The sequence below is a fragment of the Apodemus sylvaticus genome, chromosome 14 (genome assembly GCF_947179515.1).
Source record: "Apodemus sylvaticus chromosome 14, mApoSyl1.1, whole genome shotgun sequence".
In the NCBI taxonomy this organism is placed as follows: Eukaryota; Metazoa; Chordata; class Mammalia; order Rodentia; family Muridae; genus Apodemus; species Apodemus sylvaticus.
Genome location: NC_067485.1, coordinates 22579899 through 22598744, shown reverse-complemented (window position 1 = coordinate 22598744; position 18846 = coordinate 22579899). Strand labels below are relative to the sequence as shown.

Here is an 18846-nt window from a genome sequence, read left to right as displayed (position 1 = left end):
TGGGGACCCTGAGGAGATTGAAGTGCTATCCAAGAGCAGAGCTTCTCTGAGGAGAGATCTGTGAAACTTAAAACTAAGTTGTCAATCGCCCTATAATATCTCAGGAACTCATAGCTCAGAGAATTCTAGACCCTTAAGCTCTTAACTCTCTGCACATTTCAATCTTTAACACTTGGATCAAGGCTAGACATCATGGTCCGTGCCTTTAATCTCAGAACTCAGGAGGCCAAAACAAAAGCAGCTTGCTACATATCCAGTTTCTGGCCAGCCGGGGCCACGCAGACTCACCCGTTTCAAAATGAAACAAAACCTGGATCATTGCAGGAAGTGCCTGCAACTTCTATCTTCTACCACTTCCTGAGATTTGGTTGTTGACAGTGACACATGTTCCCAGGTTGGGAAGCACAGGGCTGAGAGCTTATACTCTGCAGTTTTCCACTAATGATCACGTTTTTAATTGGAAAATAGAGGAGTTTTGCGGAATTCTGCAAAAACGCTGATCATCTCTTATGGACCAATCACTGGGCTAGGTTTTGGATATACACTGTTCTTGCCCCCTTAGAGCTCACGTTTGTCTAGTGGGCAAAACCCTGTGAGGTGGCCCTAAGAGAGTGTCAGAGGCCAGGAGGCTGGGCTGACACAATCCAGAAGCTAAGAAGGCTGACACTGAGGAAAGGGTGCATGCCAGGACTCCATAGGTACCAAGTTTTCTTGTAAGTGATACATTTTTAAAATGTGTATCTTTAGCGGTGCAGATCTCTAAAAGTTCAAGGGCAGCCTTGTCTATAGAGCAAGTTCCAGGACAGCCAAGAATACAGGGAGAAACCCTGTCTTGGGAAAAAAAAAGTGTATCTTTATGGAGTTCAACATGTTTGATATACACAGCATGATATACACAGGACTGGCTAAGTCACACTAATGGACTTATCTGTGGTATCATATGCTTGCTTTTTTCTCTTTTTGCCTAGAGACCAGTTAAGGACTACTCTTTTAAAGATTTTCAGGAACACAATAAACTAGTAGATGCAGTAAACACTTGAATAATAGCTCTCTTGAGCTTATACTTCCTGTCTATTGAAATTTTGCCCCTTTGACCAATAATCCCATCATTCTCCACTCCCCAGGGCCTTTTCCGCCCAGCCTCTGGTCACCACCATTCTGTCACTTGTGAGTTCTGTTTTTCTGATTTTACATATGAGAGAGATCATGTAGAATTTGTCTTTCCACGCCCACTCAGGGCATTTAACAGAATGTGTTGAGGGTTCTTTAATAGAGTTATAAATTTCCTTCTTCGTGGCTGAATGAAATACCATTGCATCAGTAGCACATTTCCTTGGTGTGTTCATAAGTGACTGGGCACTTAAGTTGAATCTATGTCTTGGCTATCATTAAGAGTACCATAATGAATAATAGGGGTGGGGCATGCAGATCTCTCTTCTATGTGTTAATTCTACTTGCTCCAGATGTATGCCCCAGAAGTGGAGCTTCTGGGCCATTTAGTAGGCCTCCTTTTAATTTTTAAAATGAATCTCCATAATGTTCCCCATCATGGTTATACTTGATGTCACCTTTTCTTGACTCTTAATACAAATATATGTCAAAAATTATACTCATGATTTCATTGTTATATATACCAATGGAACTTTCCCCTTTTAAAACAAACCAATTTCTTCCAAATGAGGCAACTTAACAAAAACCATGAAGCAATGAATAAAGGAATTAGTCCTCAAATACACTAGATTGTGGGCTTGGTATGTAAACGACCAGCATTACCGAAAGAAATGTGAAGAGCTTCTGGGAGAAATGGGCCTGGGAGACCCGAAGTAGCAACACAGAGAATAAGCGAGCTGCCTGGGAAAGTTTTCCGGCGTGTTCACATGCATGGGTTGTTGTTTGTTTCTTTTTTCCTCCCCCCTTTCACCAGCACCAGTGCCCCGGGGAACAGAGCACTCTCATCAAGTTTTCTATGGAATAATTGAAGCCCTTACAAGGTTAAGTAAAACACTACAGGTCACCCAGCAAATTAGCAGCCCGAGTAGAATTACAACACAGGCCATCCTTCGCCCAACTCAGGGCAGCGTCCCTGGGCTCCAAAGCTCTGAGTGTGCAGCAGAATGGAAAATGAAACTTTATCTAAAGAAAACTGAGCAAAATTGAGAGCTTCTGCAGAAAAAATAGGGCTACCGCCGGCTTCAAAAAATACAGCCTCACTTCGGGTACCATATGACCCAGTTTGAAGGTGCTGGGAGAGGCTTGCTGAATATAGATTGTCTTCTCCGAAAAGAACCATGTCTCTTGTTATTGCTTGAAATGAAATGTCTCCCATGGACTCATGCTTTTGAGCTCTTGGTAGCCAACTGTTCAGGGAGATTATGGGACCTGTTAAACACAGCACCTGGGGCTAGTTTTGAGATTACAGGTTGGCCTCACTTCCTGTCTGTATCTCCGCTTCCTTGACTGACAACCACTTATAAGCTCTTGCTGCCCCAGCTGTGAGCCATTCTAGGTATTATGCCTTCTCTACCATGACAAACTCTGCCCATGAAGCAAAACATTCTTTCTCCCTTGTGTTGTTGCTATTGATACTTTGTCACCGCAATGAAAACAACTACAGGTCCCTGAATGGCAAACATGGACACACTAGAGATATTGTGATGTCCAGCTCTCACCAGAACAAGAAGAGATATTCCATGACGAGCGAGAATTTTGGCTATAATTGGGCTCTCCCTAACAAGATTCAACTTTCCTGAAACTCAATGAATGGTCAACTTGTCATCCATGGGTTTCTCTAGACTATAGGGAAGCTAGTCTCTTTCCAATGTCCACTCTCTTGGAGATCTTGAGGTCCGCAAGCAAGATACGAGCTCCACACAGCCTGAAACAGAAAAGAAGTGTCCCACCAAAATCTCTATAGGACTGAGCTCCTTTGATGCATGAGAGTCTGCCTCAGGGAACCCCCGCTACCCTACCAGTGCCTTCACACCTTGGCCAACACACCATACCAACTTGCTCCTGCCTCTTTTGGCCTCTTCCTTATCTCATCCCTGGGCCTTAGGTTCTCAGATATTTCCATCACCAGAGCTGCCAACCCATACATGACCCAGCCTTTGTCTCTTTGTTGGATCTTGAGAAACCACTCATGCTTCTTACCCCCACCGAGCTTATGCTTCAATGGGAAGAGAGAGACAAACAAGACAGCATCGACATAGGAATGCTAGTAGGAAAGGAAGTGGCCAACTCTATATTCCACAGTCAGGGAGAGCCTCTCTGAGCAGATTACACTCAAGAGCACTTTAAACTCTAGGACATGCAAGTGTTCTAGGTAGAAGAGACAGATCACACACAAGTATGAAGGAAAATTTAGACTTGAAGGAGAGTTATATAATGCAGCAGTGTTAGATACTGTAGTGCTCCCAATAGGAAGATCAATAATAGTCTTAGTGTAGTGCTCCCTATGGGAACATCAACAACAGTGTTAGTGCAGTGCTCCCTATGGGAACAACAACAATGTTGGGTAAGGTTGATCTTGTGTTTGGAATCGTCTAGTAACCCAGCCTCTCTTCCACTAAATGCCAATAAGTGCCTATTCTAACTGCCCGGAATGAATGAATTAGATCTATTTCTGAGCTTCTCCTCGTACAGTTTGGGGCAGCTTTGGTGCTGCCCTAGTGGGAAAACACTAAAATCACAGCACAGTTCCACAGGACAGAAGAGGACTATGAGCCCATGTCACATTTTAAGCCATGTATTCTTGTCCTCGAGCTACAGAAACAAAATACCGTAAACCTGGAAGTTTAAACAGCAATGGGAAATCTACTAACAGTTCCAGAGCCTAGGATCTCTAGATTAAGGAATCACACCACAAAGCTGGCTCCTGTTGTAGTTTGAAACAAGAATGTCCCTCAAGGTGCCTATGTGAAAGCCTTAGTCCTCAGCATGCAGGGCTCCAGGGAAGAAATGGAAATGTCTGGGGGTGGAGCCTAGCTGGAAGAAGTAGGTCATTAATGGTGTGCCTTTCAAGGCGATAGAGCTAGTCGGGCCTTTCTCTTCCTTTCCTTCCCAGCAGCTACAGATGAGCAGCTTTTCTCTACCAAACACCAAAGCTATAATGTTAGGTGGACAGAAACCATAAGCTACTGGGCCAAGAAACCATCAACTGAGACCTCTGAAACTGTGAGCCCAGACAACTTCATCTTTTCTTTAAGTTGGTCTTCCTCTGGTGTTTTGTCACAGCAACAGAAGAAGTCTGTGTAACACAGTTCCTTATGATGCTTGAAGTAGGGGTTTGATCCATGCTGTCTCTTAGCTTCTCAAGGCTGTGGATGGCATTTTCCACATGCCTTCATAGTGTCTTCCTTAATATGCATCTGCCTCTAAGTCCAATTTTCCCCTTCTATGAGGATGTCAGCCATAGTGGTTTAGGATGTATCCAACTAACTGCATTTCCACAGGCTTTATTTCCAAATAAGTTCACACAGACAGGAATTTAGGTCTTCAGCTTGTTTGATAGATTAGTTCGTTGGTTTGTTTGTTTTGGAAAGAGAAGCAATTCAACCTTTCATACAAGGTAAGGAATTTGGGATTTATTTTAGCAATATTGGGGATTGAATCCCAGCTTTATACCTGCTGGGCGAGCATTCTGCCACCAAGCCACTGCCACAGCCTTTGGACCCCCATGGTGGAGTATAAACAGGTGAGTGATGGACAGGATTTCTGCTACTGAAAGATCTTTCTGCTCTCGATGCGAAGACTGGGTTCAGACTGAAGGAAGAACCAAGAGCATCAGTTCAGGGCTTAGAGGGTAAAAAAGGCTTGATGCACAAGCCCGAAGACCCGAGTTCAATCCCTGAAGCCCACAGTTGAAGGACACTACTCAAAGTAGCCCTCTGACCTCCACGCATGAGATGTGACGTATGGGCATCCATTCTCGTATCAACACACATACACACACACACACACAAGCACACACACAAGCACATACAATAAGTAATAATGAGAAGTAAAACAAAAATGTGTCTTTAAGAATATCAAGTTGTATAAAAGTCCAGGCAGAAGGTGATGGTAGCCTATGAGGTAGTGTTATGATAAGTGTGGTCTGGTATGTCAGTATAGAACTGGATGGAGCTTCTGGAAGGACTGACCAAGGAAACAGGCTGCCCACAATGCAGAGAATGGATCAGTGGCAGTCAGTCTGTGCCCAGAGGTACACAGGGCCTTGAAGACCACCAGCATTCAAACAGAAACCAGGAAATGACTGGATGGCATTGTAGGCCCGCAGCCAGATGCTCGAACATCTGTGTGGGAACAGGCTACTAAGTGTCCACACCGTAAGGAAGCTCTCTGCCACAACTCAGGCCAAGAGGACACTGTGGCTCCCTCTCCTCCTCTCTCCAGCCGCTAATGGCACTCACTAGTGTCCACTCTCGGGGTTTCAGTTCAAGAGCCATGCTGAGGCACAGCCCTTCTGTTCAATTAATATTTCCATCTCAGTGAATGAGAACAAGTTAACACGCCAGTAGCATGGGCTACCTTCCAGGGTTTGTCTGCTGACAGATTAAAAAGTATGTCAACATGGCTCTATATTAACAAATATCCCAGGCAGGCAGAAGACTTTTATTTGCTCTGTCTTGCTTTGCTGCTCCAGTTTATTGATAATGCCGGTGAACCTGTGTCTGCATTTATGCAGATTCTGACCGGTAATTCTGGCCAGGTAGCGCTGGCTAGCCCTGCTGGGATCTTGGGGTCTGAAAGGGTCAGGGAGCTGCAGCTGCAGCAGCTGTCAGTCAGTAGTTGCTCCCTCCTGCTGAATAAATCAGTCAGGAAAGGAGCTATGGCCAGGGTGTGGGAAGTTTCCTTCTTACAATATGGCTGTCATGAGATGGACTTTCTTAATGTACAATGTGCTGCAGCAGGAGGAGTACTTAACAACTTTTCAGGAAAGGTCGATTTGAAGGAGGAGGAGGAGGAGGAAGAGGAGGAGGAGGAGAAGAATCTTACATGATGAAATTTTTATTCACGTGTAAAAAAGAATTATGTATTTTCATTTGCAGGAAAAATTGGAAGAACTGGCGATTGTCATGTTAAGTAAAATGAGCCAGACTCAGAGGGACGGCTCTTATGTTCTCTCTCATATGCAGACTTTTAAAGGTGAACATAAACGTGCAAATCATGGAAAGAGATGAGGAGGGGGAGTGAAAGAAACTGAAAGGGAGAGGGAAGAGTAGAATGAAAGAGGGGAGCTGGTAGGGAAGGAAGAGCAAGCACTGCCTGTTCTCCCTCACACGGAGTATTTTAGGGTGTGGTGTGTGTGTGTGTGTGTGAGAGAGAGAGGGGGGGGGGGGAACCACACAGAAGGACAACTATTTGAGAGGAAGAAAGGGAACAGAAAAATGTGGGGAGGAGAAATAGAGGAAGGAGAAGCAGATAAGATCAAGGTACAATTTTATATAAATTATACATATACATGTACATATACATATACATGTACATATATACATTCATATGCACATATATACACATATGCACATATACACATATGCACATATATACATATATACATATACTACCAAGAGCAATAACCCAGAATGTTTTTAGGAGACTCTTGAATAACACTGACCAGCTCGAAAGAGGGCTTTTCATGCCTGGTATAGGGGTTTCTGTTAGGTGGCCTTTGGTTCTTGAAGGAAACATTGTCAGTCTAGCTGAGAAATCTTTATTTAAACCATGCATGCATATTTATACACAGACGTAAACAAGCATCTCAGGCTTTTGTTGTTGCTGCTGCGGCTCTGTGGGGTTTTTTGTTTGTTTGTTTGTTTCACTGAGTTTAGTTTTGTTTTGAAGGATAGTTAATAGTATGCTTCCTTACGACCTTGTCAGGCATTCTTACTGGTACTTCTCCCTCCTTCCCTCCTGGGTTCATCTTCCCCCCTCTCCCTAGCCAGAGCGCCCCTCCCTTCTCCCAGTCCCCAATCAGATCACTTGCGTGCTCTTACTCTTCTCTTCAAATTTGATTGTTTTAAAGCCAGTAACTCTAGACGTTTTCTTCCTCTCCGCCTCGGGTGTCTGAACAGGGCTAACGGTCCCGAGCTGACTAGGATTCAAGGTCACAGCACAGCCAAGGGTTACACTGGAGCTGGGATTTCCCCGGGACAGCCCACAGGTCAGTTTGTCCATATCACCTGCTTTTTCTCTACAGTCTGTGAGCTGAGAACACCTTTCACATTTTTAAGTGGTTGAGGGGAAAAAAAAAATCAAAAGATTCATATTTCATAACATACGAATCACACTGTGTCACACACGAAAATTAAAACGACATGAAATACAAGTTTCGGTGCCTATAAATAAAGTCGCCTTGGAAAGAGGCCAGGCCCGCTCATTTGCATGTTATCTGTGGCTGCTCTGGGGAAACAACAGCGAAGTTGAGTCCTCTTGTCAGCGGTTATGTGGCCCACAGAAGTCTGAACTCTTGACTGGCCGGCCTGTTGGAGGAAATGCTTGACCATTCCTGCCACGGAGTTTAAGGGAAAGGTATGTTTGACCTTGTTGCATGGCCTCTCTGGATTTTCCGTTTCTCTTCTCCCGGCTCCTTGCGGACGGAGTCTCATTTGTTTGAAAATCTATTCCGAGCTTCTGCACACCAGACAGCATGCTAGGTCTGAGGGTTACAGAGGCACGAAGAGCAATAGTTGGCTCTGTACCGAGCCCAGAATCCCACAGAGGAACAGGCATGAGTCATGGAGGGAGAGCAAATGCAGTGTGAGAAAGATGTAACTGGCAAGGGCCGCAAAGATGAGCTTCAAGGAGCTAAAAAAAAAAAAGGTTACGGATTTCCGGTTCCACAATATCAAATAATGTATGCCAAAGTGTAGATGAACAGTTATCTGGGAATCATGGGAAAGTCTGAAGTTATCAAAGAAAAAGGGAGGAGGAAGAATTTAAATGCCTTCACCAGAACCCCTCTCTGCTGTCTTCTTCCCTCTAGTGTACAGGGATGGAGTGAAGCAAGGTGTAGGGTAAATGAGGTTGTGAGGATGAGGGAGGGGCAGGATGAAGATGAGGGAGAGTCAGAGGACCACGCCCCTCAAAGACTTTGAGATTTCATCTTTACGCTAAGCACAGAGGCGAGAAGTTGTACGAGTGTCTGGGTAACAGAACCCTAAAAGACCCCAGAACAGACAAGTAACTCATAGCGCGTCTGTGCAATAAACAGCCATAGGAATTGACAGGAATATATGCAGCAGTGTAAATGAATCTGAGCCACAGATCATAAGGCGAGAAAAAGAAAAGTCTGGAAGATAGCACACAGCATGACGAACTTCGATTCTTTTGTTTTACATTTATTTATTTATTTATTTTCCCTGAGTTGGGCGTGGGCAGTGTATTCATGCCAAGGCGTAGATTTGGAGGTCAGAGGATGACTGGCAAGAGTCAAGTCTTTCTTTCCACCGTGTGGGCTCCGAAAGTCGAACTGAGGTCCTCAGGCTTGGCAAGAATCAACTTTACCTCATGAGCTATCGTGAGGGCTCATGACCTTTTCACAAAGTTAAGTGTAACCAACGTATAGCACGATACTTTAGAAGCATATTTATCACATCTATATATTTATATATAGAGAGTTGCACGTGTTTTTATGAAGAACACAGTTTCGTAAAGGAATGAGGCTCAGCAGAGCCCACGGTCCACACAAGAATGGGTGTGTGAATGACGCTGTCATTCATGCTCTGCTTCTTGTGAGCAGTGAATGCATCAGGGCAGTAATTGAATTTTAAAATGATAGCTGGGCAGAGTGGCAGCACACACCTTTAATCCCAGTGCTTGAGAGGCAGGGCAGTTTTTTTAACTTTGAGGCTAGCCTGGTCTACCAAGCAAGTTCCAGGACAGCCAGCGCTGCCTATGAAAACACTAGCATGAAAGAAAGAGAGAGAGAAAGAGAGGGGAGTGGGGGGAGGAAGTGCCCATATGAAGTTATTAAACCAATATAGAATGAAGGGTAATGTGATTCAGGGTGGGTTTTTTTTTCCTGTATTTAAACTTTATTACAAAATTATAACGCAGAGCTCTGTAACAACAACAACAATACACACTTGGGCTTGCTTTTTGACACCCGGGTGAAATGGTCCTAATACGAGTCACTTAGAGTCACATTCCCATCTAAGAGATGTCAGCAAATGAGCACAATAGAAATCGACTATCAAACCCTTTACAGCTTGTTCATTTAGGACTGGCTACTCCAACCTAACAACCAGTCAGCTGCCCAAACCATCTCATAAAACAAGACTCAACTGAAAGGTGCGATGCAACGTGTAATGCAAAAGCCTCCCTCTAGTTTGTACGTGGAGCAGGGCAACTGCGGAGAGCCATCAGGGGCCTACTACAGAGCTGGGAGTGTGGCTCAGTGGCAGAACATTTGCCTAACATACAAAGGGGATCAATCTCAATCGTTACTCCTGCAAGATGGAGGGGAGGGGCTGCCATAAATGTACAGCCAGAGCTGATGGCTGTAAATGTACAATCTGAATAGGCAGATGGTGGCAGCGATAAAGACTATTGTCCTTTTGTTCAACCTGATTTACTGTCTATGTTTACATTTGAGGCATCAGTGTAAAAGAAATGCTAACATACCTTGGCCTTACGTTACAGACCTGCATCCCTAGCCACTCTGGGAGACTGAGGCAGGAGAATTAAAAGTTCACTTGCAAGTTGTCTGAGGGACTTAGGTTGCTTCTCAAAATAACAGCTAGGGGTAAGAAAATGGCTCAGGATATAGCTTAGTGATAGAGTCTTTACCTAGCACACATGAGGAGGTGGATTCAATCCGTAGTATGGGGGTGGGAGGAGGAAGAAGGGAGGAGGAGGAGAAGGAGAAGGAGAAGGAGGAGGGGGAGGAGGAGGAAGAGGAGGGAGGAGGACTCACAGCAGCAGCAGCATCAATTCAACATTTCCATAAATATATGGCAGAAAAGAAAATGAATCAGAACAGGGCTTTTTGACCAAAGGCCTGGAAAGGTTATCAGGAGAAGAACAGACTATGTCCAAACAGTGATTTGCATGGATTTGACTGGATGACCTTAGAAGCATTTTCAGCTAAGGAGAGCTCAAAATATTTCTCCTGTAAAAACAGCCAGGTTACGGTGGCCAAGAAGGGAAGTGAGGCCGGCTAACAGGTTTCCTGGTATTTTTACACACGGTCGGTTTTTGTCCTTTCTCAGCCTGAACCAGAGTTTGCCTTGCTTCTGTTGCTCTTATTCCTGCTCACTTATTAGCATATTTAACAAGCAGACGACTCAAACGGAAAAACTCAACTCAACCAGCCCCATTTCCACCTGCCAGGACCTGTCTCCTCAGCCAACAGGCCTTTTCCCTGCCGAAGGAACAAGGGCAGGGGCGTGGCACTGCCTACAAACCAGGCTTCACAGTTACAAGCCTTCCAAGTGAGTATTCTGACTCTGAGGATAGAAAATTTAAAAAAAAGAAAAAGAAAAAAAAATTGTCCCTGCAATAATGTGAATAATAAAAATGGTAATCTGTTAAAATTTCCAGAATGATGATGTCTGTGAAAGCCCTAAAGAGGAACCGGGTAGCTTGCTCAGGTAGTTTGTTCACACATGCGTACTCCAGCCGGGTTGGGGGGGGGGGGGCGCGGGTGAGGCAGGGTGTGAGTCCCACTCCAAAGCTTCCAGAGCACACACAATACAATTGTGTACCCAGCGGAAAAGGAAATTATGTGCTCCGGTAACCCTGAACGGTATCACCACTAACTCATTTCCATTGAAAGTTGAGCTGATTTGCCCCAAGTAACAACAGGTAAACAGATGTGCACTAAGAGTAAAATCTTACGCAGCAGAGTTAGTAAGGACCTGTGCATCATCTAATGAACCTCGATCATGGGACAAAAAGGGAAACTGAGGTTCATAGACTCCCCCACCCCAAGCATCTGCCTAGCCGTGCCAGAACCAGGCCACGCACGTCCCCTTCCTAACCACCTCTGCCTCTGAGCTTTAGTGAAATCATCCTGTTATCTTACTACAGACAGAAAAAGCAATGAGGGAGAAGAGATGGAGAAAAAAAAAAAAAGAAATTGAAACAGAGAAGGAAGGATGAGATAGGCCGTGACAGACAGACATTGCAGGCGAGACTGTCTGCCTCTGGCCTGTCTTTATCTGTCTCTGTATCTGCCTCATCTCATTCTTTCTGAGTCCCACGGGCCAGCTCCTGAAAACACAACTGCTATTTCATTCTTTCCGACCGCCTTCGAAGGGGGCCTGCAAATGAGCGAGACCTGAATGCCGGTGGCACTCTCCAAACCTGGGGGAGGAATTCTCTGCTACCTTACCCATCCCCCACCACTGCGAAGGAGGAAGTAACAGATCGTTTAGACTCATGACCACCCCCCTGACACCTTCATAGAAGCAGAATTTTGGTCCTGGCCACCCCCTAGACCTAAAGGACCTACATGTTAACAGGATGCTTACCTGTCTTGGTTGTACACTGACTGCATAGCTATTGCCAGTGTTTGGAACAGTCTGTCATGTGTGTGTTTCCTGTGTTCACACACCTCCTGGCCCCCAAGAGGAAGACAGGTCAGAGATCTTAAAGATTTAGATTTACACAAGTCTTTTAAATGCTAAAAAAATCCATCCCAGGATATGCCTCGAAGTGGTTACATTCATTTTGAATAGCTCCTTCCCTGAGAGTCGCATCTGGTTTGTCCTCTTTGGGCCAGGTGTCAAGTGTGACAAATTCATAAAATCCCTCTAACAAGATTGGTTCTACAAATTCTGAAGGGACGTGGGTATCCCGTTTTCCCCGGCTACTCCTCAATCAGAGGAAGCATGAGTGGGAAAATTTTAAACATTTTCAACTTGCCCAATCTTGGGGCAAAACAAATTCACCTCTGCCTTGTTGAAATGGAGGATTCAGCTGGTATGCATCAGAAAGACAGAGCAGAGTCATCCTGCCACAGACATGATCCTGCAGACCAGGCTCCTAATGAGCAGTCTGGTGGCACAAAAAAAAAAGAAAAGAAAAAGAAAAAGAAAATCACAATGCAAAACAAATTAGCCGGGGAATTTTTCAGGTGTCAGTTTCAATAAGGGAGGAAGAGACAAAGAGTAAAAATCATCACATGTAAAAGATTCCCAACTCTGAAGCTGCTCGGGGACTGGTGACTTCTAGCCTTATTTTTCCCAGGTGCGTGTCATCCCGCGTGTCACACTGACACAGCGAGAATTTCTTATGAAATAATCCCTTTGCCAACATCAGGGAATCACCCTCCCCTTTGATCAGGACAGACACCGATCTTGAAAGTTGGCCTACTTACATAGCTCCGGTGAGGCTGCTCAAAATAAGATCTCCGAGAGGGAAGGGGGAGGACAGTGTGCACAGACGTAGAGTGAGTACGCCTTTGAGAGGAAGAAAGAGGAGCACATACACGCAGAGAGAGAAGATTCTAGAATGGGCATCTCGTGAATAGATACTACCAGCGTGTGATACTTACAGACATCATGGTATTGCCTCGGTGGGTTTTACTTAACCTCCAGAGATTGCCAGTTGCCTTTCATATTTAAAACTGTGTAACCTACATTTCATGGCACAGGGGCCAAAACAAAAGCCCAAACTTCTATCATGAAGAATCTGAATTCTAAAGCCGGACAATGGTGACACCTACCTGTAATCCTAGCCCTTGGGAGGCAGAGGCAGGCAGATTTCTGAGTTCGAGGCCAGCCTGGTCTACAGAGTGAGTTCCAGGACAGCCAGGGCTACACAGAGAAACCCTGTCTCAAAAAACAAACAAACAAACAAACAACAGAATCTGAATCTCTCTGTGTCTCTGTCTCTGTATATGTCTCTATCTCTGTCTCTCTCTGTTTCTGTGTGTCTCTCTGTCTCTGTCTCTATGTGTCTGTGTGTGTGTCTCTGTGTGTGTGTATGTGTATGTGTGTGTATGTGTGTGTGTATGTGTGTGTGTCTGTCTGTGTATGTGTCTGTGTGGGTATGTCTGTGTGTGTATGTGTGTCTGTGTGTGTATGTGTGTGTGTGTGTCTGTGTGTGTGTGTGTGTGTGTGTGTGTGCCTGTGTGTGTGTGTAGGTACATATGTCTGTGGTGGCCAGAGGTCAACATCAGGGAACTTCCTCAATTTTCTCTGTCTTATTTTCTGAAACAGGGTCTCTCCCTAACCATGAGACTCACTGGTTTAATAAGACTGGTTGGTTAGCGAAGTGCAGAAGTTCTTCTGTTTGCACCTCCCCAGCTCTGGGATCACAGGCTCATGCTGCCGATCCTGGCTTTCTTGCTGGAGCTAGTACTTTACCAATGAGCCATCTCCTCCAGCCCGACTTCTTTCTTCTCGCCACACAAACCACCACCTCCATCATCCTACAACAGCTGGGTACCCATCCCAGCAAGGGCATCTCTGGATTATCACCCACAAAGATCCCAGCCACCTCGGCTGGAAGCAGCTTTTGCTCTCAACTCTAATTGCCTCCTGTCCTGTGGAGAAAAGCTTAGTTTTTTAAAACTCAGTACAGGCAGGGATCCCAGAAAAACCTCTAAAGTTATAGCATCACTTGTTGCAAGAGCAACATTAAAATAGCACACACATGTGCACATTCATACATGCCTATGCTCCATGGGCCTTCAAAAGACACCCTCCTCCATTTTTATTAGACTCTGAATCCAGCATTGGGACACTGTCTGAGGACGGTCCAGTCTGCTTTACCTTTGAGCCAGTTCTACCCTGCTGTAAAGACAAGCAGCCGTGGGTGCTTGTCTCTCCGTCAGGTGCAGGCTGATGGGAACCAGGACCCAGTCGTAAAGACCTGGGTGTTTCGCCTCATCAGAAGTTTGGTGAACACGAAGAATTAGAACAGTTTATGAACATGGAGCAAGACGTCTGGAAAGGAAAGCAATGGTGAGAGGGAACGCTTGGCTCACCGCCATTTCCAAATGCGTTTTCAAACCCGATGACTGTAATGCACCCCATCATGTGGTCCGTTGCTCCTCTGCCTGCTTGCTTAGGCTAGTCAACTGCACTGGGCTTTCTTGGAACCCCTCATTCTTGGGACTGGGGGGCCGGGCCAGGGAATGGACAGCTTTCTACAGAATCCTCTTGCCATAAGAAAGGATTTCTTTTTGAAAGTACATCTCTTCCCATCTGTTTCCTCTCACAGCACAGTTTGGGGTCAGTTCAGGTCTTCTGGCATTCCAGAGGATAATTCGGCCCTTTCCTGTGGATATCCAGACTGGAAAGGGGTTCCTTTTTACCTCTTCGTTCACCACAGAGAAAGAAGCATGGAGTGAGGAGAGTACTCCTGGATGGCCTGTGTCTGAGAACCTGCCACAAATAAATGGGGTGAACGACTTTGGAAGGGCAAAAAAAAAGGAAAAAAGGAAAAAGGAAAAAGAACACCCCCCAAAGGGGAGAGTGTTAATTGAATTTGGTTTCAAATTTTGCTAATTCCTGTGTCTGCTTGTAGTGGCTATTCCTGGTTGTCAACTTGACTATATCTGGAATGAACTACAATCTAGAATTGGAAGGCTCACCTATGATTCTAATCTGGAGGCTCACAGAGATAAGTTTCTGACTTGGATCTTGGCGTGGAGATCTTGAAGCATAGTGGCTATGAATTCCAGAAGATTAAGACAAGGAGATCTCTGAGTTCAAGATCATCTGGGATTAAAGGCATGGAGGCACACGCCTTTAATTTGGGCCACACTCTCTGCTGGAGACCTACAGCCTTTAATCTGGGCTACACCCTCTGCTGGAGATCTATTTAAGGACATTGGGAGAAGGAAGATTTACTCACTCTTCCTTGCCTGCTTGCCTCGTGGGACTGAGCAACTGCTAGATCCTTGGACTTCCATCCACAGCTGCTGTTGACCGTTGTTGGGGAGTTGGACTATAGACTGTAAGTCATTGACAAATTCCCTAACTATATAAAGACTACCCATATGTTCTGTCACTCTAGAGAACCCAAACTAATACACTGCTTAAGGCCAATGAGGCATTAGAGCCCATTGTGCCTGCTGAACAGGACCTCCTGATGTGGGTGGGGTAGGGATATGATGAAGGCCTTTCTTGTGGCTGTTTTGTCTTTTGGTTTGGTGAAAACTGGCTTCTCACTAGTGGAATCCAATGTGGACTGGCAATAGACACCCAGGAGCAAACAATAGCAAAATTTTATATTAATCTGGCCAGACCGTGTGTTGACTATGATGGTGTGTTGACTATGATGGTGTGTTGACTGTGATGATGTGTTGACTGTGATGGTGTGTTGACTGTGATGGTGTGTTGACTGTGATGGTGTGTTGGCTGTGATGGGGTGTTGGCTGTGATGGTGTGTTGACTGTGATGGTGTGTTGGCTGTGATGGGGTGTTGGCTGTGATGGGGTGTTGGCTGTGATGGTGTGTTGACTGCCCAGGAGCACAAGCCCCAGGACCTCTGTTGGGCTCGCAAGCCCCACCCTCCGTGTAAGGGGTTTCCCTTCTACCTCCTCTACTTCTGCAAACCTCAAGCACAGAGAAGCGATCCTCATCACTAAAGCAGTCTACATTTTTGTTTCCATAGACGGTGCTGAAGAAAAAAAGACTAAAAATCGTTTATAGTAAAATAGTCCTGGTCAGGATGTTGGTATGTGGATGTTCTGTGAGCATGTTTGGAACTTGTTATACTAAGACATTGAAAGGGCAATAGGGGGATGAAGAGATGGCTCAATGGTTAAGAGCACTGACTGCTCTTCCGGAGGTTTTGAGTTCAATTCCCAGCAACCACATGGTGGCTCACAACCACCTGTAATGAGATCTGATGCCCTCTTCTGGTATGTCTGAAGATAGCTATAGAGTCCTTACATATAATAATAAATAAATCTTTAGAAAGAAAGGAAGGAAGGAGAGAGAGAGAGAGAGAGAGAGAGAGAGAGGCAATAAAGGATTGATCTACCCAAAAAAAGCCCCAGGGAAAGACTACTCCTATGCAATTCTTTGTATCAGCAAAAAAATTTTTTTAAAAAATGAGTATTTGTTCAAACTAACAGGTACCATCAACTTCTAGATGGTGAAATAGGTTAAACTTCTCTAAAAGCACAAGGATAAGGGATAAGGAGAGACGGCTAGGGCTTGAGAGTGCTTGCTGTTCTTGCAGGAAGCCTGAGTTTGATTCCCAGCACCCACATCAGGCAGCTGACATATGCCTGTAACTCCAGCTCTAAGGGATCCTGCCTCCTTTTCTGGTCTCCGTGGGCACACACATGGTACATGCCCCATGTTGGGCACCAGATGTTGTGGATGCCCTGGACCACCCACTGCCTGACCCTACTGGTCCTTGGTTGTTGGGGGTGAGGTAGCTCAGAATCAATGCCTCAGTAAGCTTGTCTGAACAATACTGTAAGCTCCTCTAATGCCCTCCTCCTGAGCCCCATTGTCCCTAAGAAAGCATCTCTTTTAAATAGCATTTCCCGATTGGTTGGCTTTGTCTGTATCAATAATTCTTGGTCTCTCAGGCAGTCCTCAATTAGGACCTCCTGCAGGAGATGCCTTTGCGGCTGTCCTCCAACCCCAGCATTTATACAGAGGTGGTCGTGCTGTTCCTTTTATAACACACAAGTAAAATTCAAAAATAAAATAATAAAATAAAATAAAAACTTATGAAGTGACAAAAATAATTGGGATTCATAATCTGTATTGGAATGTGCCAAAATTGCATATAATATCTCATTATTAAATTAACAAGATAAACTAGGTATGGTTTATCAAACTCTCACAGATACTAGCTGGTGTAAGGACCGCTAGGAGGCATGAGGACCTCTCACGAAGGCATGAGTGCTTCTTGTGCTTTAAAGGTTGATGCTGACTCTACCCCAACTTCCAAATTGGAAGCTTGTCCCTCAAGACACTGTTATTTGAAGGGAGAGCATCTGAGAATTAGGTCAGAGAGCTGGGGCCCTCATAAATGGGATTCATGATTTTTACAGTTATAAAGCACCTGAGGGAGAGACTGCAGTCTACTTCTGTAGTATGGAGACACAGCAAGAAAGTGCTCTCAGTTCCTGCCGAGAAACACACCTGGCAAGGAGCCTTCTGCTAGGCCGATTCCTTAGCCAGAACTTCAGTGTCTGTGGTTGGAATGTTGTGGGTCCAGAGCCCTAATTACAGTATTTCTTGGGCTATCAATGGCCCCCTTGATGGCCATTCCTTGCCCACTTTTGTCTGACTTAACACCCTTGTGATTAACGTGTAGAACTTCTTAGAATGTATTAACAAAACCAGCCAAAGACTGAAGAGGTTATCGGAGTCTCTGCTTTGCTGTAGCCCCCTACCTGATGTCTCCACCAAACGAGTTTTAAAAGTGCATCGATTTATGACTTTATTTACTCTGTCACAATAAAAATTCCGTCAAGTTCTTACCATGTTGGAATGTTGAATTTAGTACAATCTGAATTTGTATTGCCAGGCCATGGTCACCCCTACTTAGCTTTGGAATAAATTGTCTCTTTCTTAACTTCTTTTGAGGTTATAAATGTGTTTTTGCATTGACGATGTCATCTTTGAAGTGGAGTTAGCCCTGACCAGAGAGTGGGCCAGCTCTCACCCTGGTTATAGATTTACTGGCTTCCAGAACTCTGAGCAATGAATTTCTGTCATTTTTAAATTACCTGACCCAAGACATTTTGTTACAGCAGCTGCATAGTCTATTCAGCCAGCAGAAGCTGGCTCCTCCCTCCAGACACATATAACTAGGAAAGTCCAATGGAATCTGTGGTGAGACAGTAGTCATCTGCCAAGCAAAAAAAGGGATCATCACCAAAGCATGACCATGCATGCAAGTACTATAGTCTAGAACTCCAAAACATGCCAGGCTGCTGATTAAGCCACTCTGCCCAAACTGACTAAGAAAATAGAGTGATCCCCATCTAACTCCATTCCTTCCTTAAAGCTTCCAAGCTTGACCCTCCCCACCCCGCTACCCCCACCTCCACCCTCATCGCACCCCACACTAAGTCCCCTTCCTTCCTAGTGGTTAAAAATAACCCCTCCTTACCCAGGCCTAACAGATCTTCATTTCCTTCCTTCCTTTCTTCCTTTCTTCCTTTCTTCCTTTCTTCCTTTCTTCCTTTCTTCCTTTCTTCCTTCCTTCCTTCCTTCCTTCCTTCCTTCCTTCCTTCCTTTCTTCCTTCCTTCCTTTGTGCCGCACATGGTAGAATTAAGCTTCTAGTTGCCAGAGCTGGGGAGAAGACTCAGAAACGTGTGTGTGTGTGTGTGTGTGTGTGTGTATGTATCATGTATGCATGTATGCGTGCTGTGTACACACAACACAGAGAACACCCTCATTTTCAAAGTCCCACCATGGAAACACTGCCTGAGCAAAGGTTTTAACTGACATCTTTCAAAGGAGATAGTGTTATGTGTATTTCCATCTGGACTCGGCATCCCCCGACAAGCTCTTTCTGACATGTGTGTCATGTCTGGTTCTTATAAACATCCTCTTGAAGAGGGTGAAAGGTCAGCCTAACTTTCATCAGCAAAAGCAAGAGGCCATTAGTGAAGTCTGTCTCCATTGCTGATGTATTTTAGAAAACTCCCAGCAATAGGCCTTTTTTGTTACCAACGTGAAATGTTTTGAGACACAAGACAAAATACACAAAGTCTGGGGACATTCAGACTCACAAAATTGCTGGCCTTGACAGTGCTGTAATGTTTCATTGAAAGTCATTGTGAAGAGGGTCAGCAGGGCAGATAACAGAGCGATAGGTCCCTGCCGAGGTGGAATTTCCACACACAGCTGCATCTCTAAGTGTACCCTGTGGTTACATAGCATGGAAAATTTAAATGTAACCACACTGGGTGA

General features: G+C 44.9%; 1 long non-coding RNA gene across 5 annotated transcripts in view; it reads left to right on the top strand.

Annotated features, from left to right (window-relative positions):
- The first annotated feature begins 7066 nt into the window (after positions 1–7066).
- Positions 7067–18846, top strand: part of LOC127664740 (uncharacterized) — a 45137-nt gene continuing 33357 nt past the window's right edge. The window contains exons 1-3 of one of the 5 annotated variants that reach the window (XR_007973239.1): positions 7067–7162; positions 10333–10433; positions 14479–14910. This is a non-coding gene — a long non-coding RNA (uncharacterized LOC127664740). Of the gene's footprint in view, positions 7163–7294; positions 7531–10332; positions 10434–14478; positions 14911–18846 lie in introns of those variants that run through there. The other 4 variants (XR_007973240.1, XR_007973236.1, XR_007973238.1 and 1 more) reach the window with 4 other exon arrangements.